The sequence below is a fragment of the Calonectris borealis genome, chromosome W (assembly GCF_964195595.1).
Source record: "Calonectris borealis chromosome W, bCalBor7.hap1.2, whole genome shotgun sequence".
Classification (NCBI taxonomy): Eukaryota; Metazoa; Chordata; class Aves; order Procellariiformes; family Procellariidae; genus Calonectris; species Calonectris borealis.
The window spans coordinates 13,315,085-13,328,997 of record NC_134351.1 but is presented as its reverse complement, the minus strand read 5'-3'; positions in this window follow the sequence as shown (position 1 = coordinate 13,328,997).

Here is a 13,913-nt window from a genome sequence, read left to right as displayed (position 1 = left end):
TGATCCGGGTGGTGCGCGTTTGACAGTTAGAGCTTAACCCTTCTGCGCCACAACCGAGCTGCGCTTTGGTAAAAGGGTGGCAGCAACTCACTGTCATACCCTTGACTTCTTCATCTAACCTGTGCAAGTCCAAGACTCTAGCACTCTTTAGAGCAGCCTAAAGAGAGTTGCAAAAAATCAGATATCTCTAAGAGCTGGGGATGCTTTAACTATATCCCGTTTGCCTCAGATGCTCTCCTTCCCTCAAAGTTCCAACAGTATAGGCATTGCTTTCATGACTGTGGATTACCTGAGTTTTGCCTTACATAAGGAAAATTCTTATGAAGCTCAATAAACCAGATGAAGACTGCTTTGTTTTGCAAAGCAGGTACAGTTACACTGAAGAATTTGGACCTTTGAGTCAGTGAGCTCTTAAAGGTAAACGGGCGAGCACTGTGTGGAGGTAAATGGGGACAAGCCATGTTCACGAACCTTTTCTGTCATCCAAAATACTGTTTGCAAGAATATGGCCTCTCCTTTTTTTGTCTTGTAATGGTAAAACAAGGAGAGTAGTTACCTTGTGTGCACTGTCGGATGTGAGAGTATGCACTGTCATGCTTGTAGAGCCTCTAGGCCGCCTGCCTGTATCCTCAGCAGTAAAACTCATCTCATGAGGTAGCAGTTAGAGAATGTTTGCTATTTGTATGATAGCGTTATCTAGTATCATAGCATGCAATCCATCCATAAATACGCTTCTCCTCTGCCTTTCAAAAGCTGCTTGGTTACTCATTTATGCTTGGGATCACTGTAGTTCATAGTCATGGGTTTGGGGTCTTAGCTGTGTCAATGACAGGAAACAATGCTTCTGTTTTTGTTAATTTTCCAGGTAACAAGTACACTTAACTAATTTTTACTAGTCCATACTTGTAAATCAAGAGCAGAGTTTTCCCAGTAAGTCACTATAGGGCAGAGTGGTGGCTATTGTTTCTTGGGAATATTGTTGCTCTCTGCAGAAGTCCTGACTGACTGCTGACATCTTCCTCCTGCGCAGGGGCTAGTAATTGAAGGAAAAAGCCTCCAGACAGCATGAAGTGTATACTGCCTTAAAGTGGGTATCACATAAAAGCTAATTGCAAAGGAATATAATTTCTGAAGAATCATGTGAAAGTATTTTAATGTTAATTTCCCAGAGGGGAAGACATCAGATGGCATATTAATTGCCATAATTTTTCTTCTTTATAATTTCTGCTAATCCCCACTGTTTCCAACACAGCATCAATCTTTTAGTCAATTTACAGCACTGTTTATTGCAGATGTTAACCAGCTTTATACCATCTAGTGGAGCATAAATTTGCAAACTGACTTAATCTGTAATTCCTGGTATTATATTTTTACTTTGAAAAGTATATAAACATATCTTTATTGTAACCATATTTATACGTAGGTATGATACCTGTAATCCTTATTCCTCTGCCATTCTTTATCTACCTCAAGAGATTTCTCCCTGAGATCTTAATCACCTTTGTATGGATGGATTTTTCTCTTGAACATATACACTGCAGATGCAAAAACCATCCAGCCCATATGGTCGTATTTCAGAGAATGTTATTTCATTTAAGCCAAAGCCACGCCACAGACTGTTTTAACAATATCACGGTGCTCAGAAACATTCTTCAGCACAGTTTAATTTATTAACACAGATGTAGCCTAAGATGATAAACTGCATTTAGTTCATGACTTTGGGTTTGCTTTTCTGCTTTGATCCTTTAGAGGAAGCAAGTTTCTCCCCCCTCCTCCTCCCACTCCCTCCCGTGGGAGGATTTAGCTCACACAATTCACAAATCTTTCAATTCCTGTCAATCTTGTGCATATCTGCATTTCTGCCTTGATTCCAGGTCCCTTGACTGGAGATGGTACAGCAAACAAATTCATCTCCACGTATAAGGGCTCCTACAGAGCTACTGGGTGGTACCACATACTGCCCAATGTCTGGGCTGAGTTTGACCACTGGCCGTACCCACATTTAGATGAGCTATCTAGTACTGCATGTTTTTATGAAAATCCCTCTGCGTTAATGGGCATGAGAGACATTTTTTCATGTATTTTGTAGCCCTGAAGCACTTTACGGTTAAGAAATGCTGAAAAGTATTGAAAGATCCTCAGGAAGTTACAGAACATTGTGAATGGGAGGGTGGGATTTGGATGCTGTGAAAGGCATTTTCAGAAGTTTCTCTTTTTTTACAGACAGTGTAAACAATCTTTTAATTGTTTACTTGTTGCCTATTCTTCAGGCAATGTAACATCCTCTGCATTAATGCATTAGTCACCAAGCATGGGCTGTCCTAAATCTTAACCATCTGGATTTCCTATAGAAGATAAGAAAGAGTAGTGTGGAGCTAAAGAAAACCAGAAGATCCCATGTAGAGAATATAAAAAGCAATTGGATCACACTGCCTATTACAAAGCAAGCACAAGTATTTTATAACTAATCTTTGACTATGTCATCTCTGAAAGCTTCAAAGAATAGCTTTTGTTTTTTCTTTTTTGAACATTGTCACTCTGAGAGAAGGTTGGTTTGTTAGCTGAGGGGATGAATAATCATTGATGAAAACTGCTTTTAATTCTAACAGCTTTAAATGCAACAAATCTCAAAAAATGGCATTTTTCTCAATAATTAAGCTTACAATTCTTATACAAAGGAAAATAAATCTAATTCTATGGATAGCCCTTAACAGAAAATATGTTTCAACTAGCTAATATTTTATAATAAATGGATTTGTTTGATAAGTTCCAAAGTATGTATGGCACAGTTCTCTAATCCCACTTTACTTGCTGAGCTAATCTGTTTTGGTTTTTGTCAGCCACTGTTTATCAAGCACTCTGCTTTTTCAATAAATCTCAAATGAGATAAAAATGTGTTTAGTGTTGTTGACATCAGACCCCTGAAACCAGCTGCAGAGTTGCTACTGCTTGGTTTCAATGCTCACTAAAATGAATTTCCTTTCTGTTGAATCTGAGGGATATGATGAGTGACAGGCCTTCTTTATCTTTTTTTTTATTCACACAGATCTGTGTGTTCCTCTAGATGCCCTGATAAACAGTGCATATGTGTGTGAAAGGAAGGGAAACAGGAATTCCTTTCAGAAGGGTGACAACCTTAGTAAGACTAAAGTGAGTTCAAGGCAGATGTTCCTGGCAGAAATCAACTGAAAACCTGCATCTAAAAACTTGCACAGCTGCCAGCAAAGAGACTTACATTTATTTTGGCTCTTTTTTCCAAACATTGTTCTTGTTTAAGAAAAGGAAAAAAAAAAAAAGCTCTATAAAGAGCTAGTTTTGTGCCAAGTATATGGCACGCTGACATGTTGCGCCATGAAAAACAGGACTTGGCAATGTAATTCCAACAAAATGTCATCCCAGCAGCCATGTTACTATTCTTCGGTTTAATATGTGAATGTTTCCATCTTAGAGAGCACCACAGGGACAAAACATTGCATTTAATTAAGCATTTGTTGGTATTGTAATCAAAGTGGTGGAAGTGAGATAGAGAGCCTTCCTCCCAGGAAAAAAAAGCTGTGTCTGATGGTACATCTACAACTTGAGTATGGAGCCTTTTCTCTTTCAGACATCTCAGAAACATGTCACAGACTTCAGTGATGCCCTTGGCCTCCTAACCAGCATGTTGTTCTTGGTGCAAGGGCGGGGGGAAAAGTGAAGTCTCATAGCACACTAGGAAGGTGACTAAATCTGAGCTCTGGTATATCCAAGTGGAAAGCAAGGCTGGAGTCCAAAGAGATATCCTGTCTACTGCCTCTGATTAAAACAGGAACTATTTATGCTAAGAGCCTGGGATTATAACATGCTGAAAAAAATAACTGAAGTAACTGAAACTTGAATTCTGACATGGTTTTCCAAACTCTAAAAAATACCACCAAAAAGCAGAGTAATAAAAAACAATGTTAAATCTATGACTGTTTGGAAAGGGAAGGGGCTGAAGTAGCTTGAATAGAATTAAATCCACTTACTCCATGGTGTCAAATGGCAGGAGAAGCAAGCCACTTACTTATTTTCCCTGTTTCTTAGCTATCTCTACCTTCTTCCTCCTCCTCCTCCCAGTGGAGAATTTCTTTCAAGCCTATCATATGGTCTTAGCATGTTTCCCTAAAAGTGACTACCAACACAACTTAAATGGTCCATTCACTGTCTTGCCCTTTCTAACATAATCTTCTGGAGCCTTAACAACAGGACAATAATGATCAGTCTTCTGAGAGATACCTTTCTCCTATGGCTCTCCCCCAAGGATCCCTTCTACTTGCTGAAATAGCCAAGAGTGTTAAGACATATGTAGCAGGAGGCTGGATATTTTAAGAATTGAAGCAAGGGTATGTGCTGGTCCCCTTGAGACTCTCCATAATGTTTTGCTCACTAGGCAGCTCTATGTAGGGAATCCTGGACTGATGTGAAGCTAGCCCTGAGCAGGCAGATTTAGGCTAATGTCTACAGTGCAGTGCTCAATTACTAAAAAGTCTGCTAGAGTAACATTTCCTTCTCGATTCCAGAAGCCGCTAGTGTGTGTTTTCTGGAAGAGCGAATTCCCACCTGTTCCCCTCTCTTCCCCAAGGAAACAGCTTAATCAGATCAGATTGGACCATTGCAGGGCAGTAGTGCTCAATACATACAGAGTATCCTCTATACTCTTTCTCTCTGGCTTGAAATGTGCTTGAAACGTGCTTGAAACTATGTATATTTGAACAATTTGTCATTTGAGCTTGAACAGTAATTGACAGCAAATTATTTTACCAGGGTTAATATATTCGTTTGTTGTCCTAACAGTTCCTCTTCATTGGTGACAGGACTGATTTAGCTTAGCTGTTGAATAATTTTTTTTTATATTTTTGACCCTTTCCATCTCTAATTCTTGTTATTCCCCTTTCACACTGTGCCTCTCACTCTTCTGAGTCTTCTGCCTTCACTCACCCTTTACCCCGGAATTTCCCTTTCCTCACACATCCTGCTGCTCCCTATTCTAGCCCAGGGAACTAAATATTTTAGTGCAGAATGTATTCAGTACCGTGAATGCTTTATACAAATTATAGATCTTTTGTTTATAGATTAATGAATCTCCTACCTGTTTTTTTTTCTTTGCATCCTGTGTTTTCTGTGTAGAACATTTTATTAAGCAGTTTGTTCCTAGATGATTAAATAGCATTGCTTTATCTTCAAGTCTGAAAAAGACTAGTTATAGAACTATGTGAGGACCCATTTTCCATAGTTTCCTTCTCTGAGCCACAAAACTCTTTCTAGGAGGGGTGTGATACATTCACCATTCAGAACCACTTTGGATAGTAGTCAGTTAAGATTTTAATATCTGGATCTTGATTCTTTATCTTCATTTCCACTTTTCAAGTACAGATCATAAAGTAACAAGTAGAGTTTCAGATTATAAAGTAACTTTCTGCAGTACCAAATTTAGACATATGAGCAACAAAGATAGGTTTATAATTACATAAAACGCAGAAAACAAAGAAGCAGTTTTTGCAAAACTGCAAATGTCACAGAATACAACTTCCAACATGCAGAGCTATGCTGAAATTGCAGTCTTTGGAATACAGGCCAAACAATGGCCTGTTTGTGACCCTTCTTCATAGCGGCAACAGATCTGAAAGGTCCATCTAATACAGGCCAGTATTGCGTTAATCCATATGGGTTTTGATCAACTTCTCAGTGACTGAATCATCTTCCTCAAAAGCTTTGTTTGATGAGGGAGACCAGCCACTCTTCCCTGGCAGTGGGTGAAGTGTTGTATTACTATTAATGCACCATTCCAGTGGCTACCATCAACTTTAAGAGTGGAATCAAGAGTCATATGCACTGAACTGGTGTATCCTGGCTCTTTGTTTGTTTAACCATTTGTTTAGTATTTGTTTAGCCATTTCTCTGAAGTGCATGAGACACTGGAGTCATACCTATCTGCACTGTAGACATCTATATCAGGGCAGGTTATCCTGACTTTTTATAGCCAATGGAGAGAAGTTTGTACTTTAAGAATATAATACCCCTTGTCTCTAATTTGGGATGAGATCACCAATGTGCTAGGATTGCCTGCTTTCTCCACTGATTATAAACACCTGTTAGTAGAATAAGTAACTCAGATGTGGACAACTTAAGATAGTCAGATGAATCCCATGTTAGGCAACCTCTTTTCTGCATAAGGATGAATGTTCACCCACTTCTCAAGCTAAATATCCACTGAAATCAAGGCATTACGCTTTAGATGTGAACTCTGGAGCCTAGGGGAGAGATGAGGGAAGGGCAATTTGTCTGTGTCTGCCCATCCCAGTCTATACACTGGGATGCTTTTTAGAGACTGGAGGGAAAGAGAGAATGTCTCAGATATTTGGGACTCCCTAGCATTGGTGTGATGAGTAGCAATTGTATCCATATGATCAAGAACCATGTGGTCAAGGTATAGTGACTGGGGAAGATGATATTTGTGAGCTATTTTTATGCTGGACAACCAGCAGTGTGTGTGAGAGGGTTGTCACATTGTGGTTGTAGGGGAAAGCATGTAGGTCACTGAAATGTAGAGATTGCCGCCAGATTCAATTTATTTGATGTCCATTCCCTGTGGAGGAAATCCTAGGTCACTTCTGCACGTTTATTAAATGGGTGGGTGGGCGGATGGATAGGAGGGACAACTTGTTATGACACATTGTCCTGGTTTCGGCTGGGATAGAGTTAAATTTCTTCCTAGTGCTGTGTTTTGGATTTAGTATGAGAAGAATGTTGATAACACACTGATGTTTTCAGTTGTTGCTAAGTACCCTGCTAGTCAAGGACCCTTCTGTTGTGGGGTTGCTGAGGGTTGAAGAACAACAAGTACCAATCGCTACCACAACAGTGCATGGGAGGCAATACCGCACCAACCGAGACTCCCTGATTCCCATCCATAAGCTGATTTGTCGAGTGGAGAGCCAAGGAGTGATCAGCAAGACTCGCTCACCCTTTAAGAGTCCCATTTGGCCAGTGCGAAAGTCCAATGGAGAGTGGAGACTAACAGTAGGCTACCGTGGCCTGAACAAAGTCACGCCGCCACTGAGTGCTGCCATGCCGGACATGCTAGAACTCCAATATGAACTGGAGTCAAAGGCAGCCAAGTGGTACACCACAATTGATATCGCTAATGCGTTCTTCTCAATCCCTTTGGCGGCAGAGTGCAGGCCACAGTTTGCTTTCACTTGGAGGGGCGTCCAGTACACCTGGAACCGACTGCCCCAGGGGTGGAAACACAGCCCTACCATTTGCCATGGACTGATCCACACCGCACTGGAACAGGGTGAGGCTCCAGAACACCTGCAATACATTGATGACATCATTGTATGGGGCAGCACAGCAGAAGAAGTTTTTGAGAAAGGGGAGAGAATAGTCCAAATCCTTCTGAAGGCCGGTTTTGCCATAAAACAAAGTAAGGTCAAGGGACCTGCACAGGAGATCCAGTTTTTATGAAGAAAATGGTAAGATGGACGTCGTCAGATCCCAATGGATGTGATCAACAAAATAACAGCCATGTCCCCACCAACTAGCAAAAAGGAAACACAAGCTTTCTTAGGCGTTGTGCGCTTTTGGAGAATGCATATTCCAGATTACAGCCTGATTGTAAGCCCTCTCTATCAAGTGACCCGGAAGAAGAACAATATGTCAAATGGGTCCCTGAGCAACAACAAGCCTTTGAACAAATTAAACAGGAGATAGTTCAGGCAGTAGCCCTTGGGCCAGTCCAGGCAGGACAAGATGTAAAGAATGTGCTCTACACCGCAGCCGGGGAGAATGGCCCTACCTGGAGCCTCTGGCAGAAAGCACCAGGGGAGACTCGAGGTCAACCCTTAGGGTTCTGGAGTCAGGGATACAGAGGATCCAAGGCCCGGTGCACCCCAACTGAGAAGGAGATATTGGCAGCATATGAAGGGGTTCAAGCTGCTTTGGAAGTGGTTGGTACTGAAGCACAGCTCCTCCTGGCACCCCGACTGCCGGTGCTGGGCTGGATGTTCAAAGGGAGGGTCCCCTCTACACATCATGCAACCGATGCTACGTGGAGTAAGTGGGTCGCACTGATCACACAACGGGCCCGAATAGGAAACCCCAGTCGCCCAGGAATCTTGGAAGTGATCACGAACTGGCCAGAAGGCAAAGATTTCGGAATATCCCCAGAGGAGGAGGTGACGCATGCTGAAGAGGCCCCACTGTATAACAAACTACCAGAAAATGAGAAGCAATATGCCCTGTTCACTGATGGGTCCTGTCGCCTTGTGGGAAAGCATCGGAGGTGGAAAGCTGCTGTATGGAGTCCTATATGCCAAGTTGCAGAAACTGCTGAAGGAGAAGGTAAATCGAGCCAGTTTGCAGAGGTGAAAGCCATCCAGCTGGCCTTGGATATTGCTGAATGAGAAAAATGGCCAGTACTTTATCTCTATACTGACTCATGGATGGTGGCAAATGCCCTGTGGGGGTGGTTGCAGCAATGGAAGCAGAACAACTGGCAGCACAGAGGAAAAACCCATCTGGGCTGCCGCACTGTGGCAAGATATTGCTGCCCAGGTAGAGAACCTGGTTGTAAAAGTACATCACGTAGATGCTCATGTACCCAAGAGTCGGGCCACTGAAGAACATCAAAACAACCAGCAGGTGGACCAGGCTGCTAAGATTGAAGTGGCTCAGGTGGATCTGGACTGGCAACATAAGGGTGAATTATTTATAGCTTGGTGGGCCCATGACGCCTCAGGACATCAAGGAAGAGAAGCAACATATAGATGGGCTCGTGATTGAGGGGTGGACTTGACCATGGACGCTATTGCACAGGTTATCCATGAATGTGAAACATGCGCTGCAATCAAGCAAGCCAAGCGAGTAAAGCCTCTTTGGTATGGAGGACGATGGTTGAAAGATAAATATGGGGAGGCCTGGCAGATTGATTATATCACGCTCCCACAAACCCACCAAGGGAAGTGCTATGTGCTCACCATGGTGGAAGCAAACACCAGATGGCTGGTAACATACCCTGTGCCCCATGCCACCACCCGGAACACCATCCTGGGCCTTGAAAAGCAAGTCCTATGGCGACATGGCACCCCAGAAAGAATTGAGTCAGACAACGGGACTCATTTCCGAAACACCCTCATAGACACCTGGGCCAAAGATCATGGCATTGAGTGGGTCTATCACATCCCCTATCATGCACCGGCCTCTGGGGAAAGAACAATACAATGGACTGCTAAAGACTACGCTGAGGGCAATGGGTGGTGGGACATTCAAGCATTGGGATACACATTTAGCAAAAGCCACCTGGTTAGTCAACACCAGGGGATCTTTCACTCGAGCTGGCCCTGCCCAATCAAAACTCTTACGTACTGTAGATGGGGATAAAGTCCCTGTCGTGCACATGAAGAATATGCTGGGGAAGACAGTCTGGGTTACTGCTGCTTCTGGCAAGGGAAAACCCATCTGTGGGATTGCTTTTGCTCAAGGACCTGGGTGCACTTGGTGGGTGATGCGAAAGGATGGGCAAGTCCGATGTGTACCTCAAGGGGATTTGATTTTGGGTGAAAATAGCCAATGAACTGAATTGTATGATGTCAATTGTTATATGATATTGTATATCATTATTTCTATGGTTGCTCTCAATGGTATAGCAGTAAAAATCACCCATATAAATGAAGAATGAACTCCAGTGAAACCGAGGAAAGTGCAACGATGATAGAACCAGATGAGTGCAGCAATAATGGAATCAGAACTGTCTTCAGGATGCAACAATCCAACACCACACACCATCTCTCCTGCCCTGAAAGACTGTTATGACAGATGGAGCCCAAAGTCGTGGACTAAATGAACTCAGTGGATATTTTAGAGGGATGGCCCATAGACTAAGGGAATGATATCTGTGTGTATATATAAATTTATATACAAAGACAAGAAACGTGGTGGTGATTAATTGGAATGTATTAGAAACTGTGAAACGTAAGCATGACGTAGATGGTATAGAATAAGTGGTGTATACTGTCCTGGTTTCGACTGGGATAGAGTTAAATTTCTTCCTAGTGCTGTGTTTTGGATTTAGTATGAGAAGAATGTTGATAACACACTGATGTTTTCAGTTTTTGCTAAGTACCCTCCTAGTCAAGGACTTTCAGCTTAAAAATAAAAAGAAACAAAAAAAAAAAAAAACACAAAACAAAATAAAACAAGCGTTGGGAGGGAGCATAGCTGGGACAGCTAGCCCAGCTGGCCAACGGGGTATTCCATACCATGTGACGTCATGCTCAGTATATGAATGGTAGGTGTGTTCCAGGAAGTAGCAATCACTACTTGGGTATCGGTCAGCGCGGGTGGTGAGCAATTGCATTGTGCTTCACTCATTTTGTATATTCTTTCATTGTTATTATTATTATTGTTGTTGTTGTTGTTATTATTATTATTATTATTAATTTTCCCTTTTCTGTTCTGTTAAACTGTCTTTATCTCAACCCTCAAGTTTTTCTCACTCTTACCCTTCCGATTCTCGCCCCCTCCCACTGTGTGGGGGCGGAACGTGCGAGCGGCTACGTGGTATTTGGCTGCCTGCCAGGTTAAACCACGACATACATAAGCATCCACATGGAGAAAAGGTTTTCCAAGTTCCTGCAGAGGCCAAAGAGACCAGGAAACAGGCTGCTAGAGTGACGTATGGGAAACTTGGTGGGGTTGCACAAGCAGAATACTTAGCGAGGAACAGCAAAATGTCAGAATTAGCAGGCAGGAGGCTCTTTTCTGTGCCAGGGTGGAGCATTCTTTCCCTTCAGCAAATTCACAGTGATAACAGTAGTAGACAATACGATTTACCTCTGCATCTGTTAAAGACAACAAAAATGTATTTGCTGGTTTACAATTGGTTATCCTTATCCTGTGTTAAGAAACACAGTCTGTTTCCTCTTTCTCATCCAGAGCCTGGAAGCCAGATGCTGCAGATGAAGCTTCCTTTGCTATCATTGAGGGCAATCTGTCAGGATTTTATGTTAAAATGCATTAAATTCAGTGAAGACAGTAACCAGACCACACCAACCTTGTGTCAGCTGTCAGCGTCTTAATGGAGGAGATGTGGCAGGGGGCCATGGCCCTGGACCAGGATGGTGTGACTCGGCAATGTCCCTGGCAAAGGCTCTGGGAAGTGTAGAGCTGAAGGCAACACCAGCAGTATACTGCATGCCCCCAGCTTGGAGAGCATCTCCTCCCTTCTGCTGTGCTATTTGGTGTGGAGTTGGGCCTGCAGCCAGAGAGGGAACAAAGCTATAGTTTCATGAATGCTGCATTTGTGAAAAAATTGTAATTTATTAAGTAACACTGGAACTAATACAAAATCTTTGAGATTTTCTCAAACTGTTTTGGAAGCCTTTATCTTGCTGTAAAGTCTCTTTCAAAATTTGCAATGTTTTGGCTCAGAGCAGAACTTCTTTTACTGTGCTCCTTTAGCTTTTAAAAAGTGTAAGGTCTTCCAGTTAGCTATCACTCATGCAATCCAACACAGGACTGTATTTCTGGATGTGCTGGTACACAGTTTTATTACCTGCTTCAGAGGGTGGCACACAAGATGTAGCAGAGAGAATTAGCAGGATCTGCATAAATAGATTGCATCCAGGCCTTCATTGCAATGATGAAATCTGTCTTGCTTGCAAGTTCCCTCCTATTCTTTGGTAAGAGGGTGAGGAATCCTAGTGCTTTCACACTGTTAAAAACAACTCTGGGATGTGAGAGATGGAAAAGCAGTTTAATGTGCCTTTAGGAATTCTCATAAAAGTTTGGTGCAGGGGGGAATAGTGCACTTCTAAACTTCCAAGGGGGCAGTTCTTAATCCAGGAATTTAAAAGGTTTTCTGCCTCTACCTGTATTCTTCTTTTCTCTTAAACTGGAATTTCTCCAGGAATGGCTCCACTGAGCAAGGAGTTTCTTTTATTTTTTAAAAAACATTCCTTTTCCAAACTAGATTCACATTCTTAATATATATTAAAAAAAATCTTTATGCTTTTCCTTTCCCATTACTGTATTTTTCTTTCTTTTCAGATTCTTGAAGTCTAATATGTGCAACCATGTTAAAAAAAAGAGTATCTGTCACCATGGAAACTAATGTTTCAAAAATCCAGATACCAAAAGTTGTCCCTACCTGCTTCATGTCTGGTTCATTCTTTTATTTGAAGTATATAGGAAGGCAAATTGGGTCTGACTGTAGCTATGAAATACAATATTGTACTACAATATCTTCAGCTTTGCTGGCACTGGAAGGGATGCCATAAATGCTGCAGTGTGTCATGCAAATCACAGCAAACATATTTCTGTGATGTTGATGTTCAGGTTGGAGGGAAAAATAAACTGATAGGGTTTTTGCATTCTATTTTGTTGGTTCAGTCAGTAAGTTTGTATGTATATACATATTTATATATATTTCTAATGACCAAAAGGGAACTCTGAATCACCTGCTCTGTCCTCCTGTCACATGTACTGTATTTATTTCACATGCCATAGTTTACGTTCAAGTGTTATTTTCATTTGGTTAATGTAACACTTCTAGAACTGCATACACTTTTGATATGAAGATATGAAAGGCAGTGAGACCATCACAGCATTTTGGAATAGCTTAGGTTGGAATGGACCTTTAGAGCTCATCCCGTCCAACCTGCTGCTCAAAGCAGGGGCAGCTTCAAAGTTAGAACAGGTGACAGAGGCCTTGAGTTTTAAAAATTGCCAGGAATGGAGATCCCACAAACTTTCAGGACAGCCTGCTCTAGTGTTTGACCACCCTCCCTAGGGAGAAATTTTTCCATATGTCTAATCAGAATTTACCTTGCTGCAACTTGTCTATCTCCTCCTTTTGATTAATCTATATGAAGGGACAGTCACCCTTGCTGTAAACTTGTGCTGTATTTCTTATTTAATTTTTCCTGTCTTTAGCTTCTGTTCACTGGTGCTGGTTACACCACATAGATGTATCTCAGCTACATTAATAAAATGAAAAGGTCCTTTTGCAGCCACAATTATTCTTTCATAAAGGCAGACATTGTAAAAAGTCAGCTGAGGACACTGTGAAGAAGGAAATGGACTGAGCTCTTCAAAGGTCTATCTACATGCAGGGGTCTTCAAGGATGGCTTCCTCATGCATAACTCTCATACACGGACAGCCTTATTCTTGAATACGTATATCATACTCTTGCTTAGCTTGAATTTTTTGCTACATGGAGAAAAGTCCTAGGCCTCCCACAAAAAAGCATGTTCTCCTTTATTTTTCCCCCCAAGTATTTGCAAAAATTGGAAATGTGATCACTGGACCTGAATTTGACATGTCATTGCCCATCTGAGGGTAGGAGCTGTTTTGTTATCTATCTATCATCACTTCATCTCCTGTTTTCCCTGCCTCCTGTGCATGCTCCCTCTGATTCCTGCCACTCTTGCATTTGAGAAAGAATTATTTAAGACAGAAAAGGGTGAACTCATATTTTTTTCATCAGAGACTACCTCATGATATTAAGGGATGCTCTGGATACTTTGGCAACCCAATTTTTTTTTTTAATTCAGAGATATTTCAGCTTCTGAAAAAACAAAAAGCCCATTGTCTTGTAACAATGTAGTTGAAAATCTCCATAGGAAATTCCTGATTTTTTTTCCCAGCTTTATTGAGGATCTCTCTCCTTCAGCATCTAGTGCATTACACTGCAATAACTTTTGTGAAATCTGGCAGAGCAGTGTGCAAAATGGAAAGCAAGTTACTTGTTGTGCAAGTGGAATAGTGTTTCAAAAGTATTAGGGCTTATTTAAACTTGTCCCTTACAAAGGTACTGTGTGAAGATGATGGCATTGGCAATGCAGTCTTGTGCCAGCCGTTCCAAAGAAGAGAGTGTTTACTTCCACCAGATTTC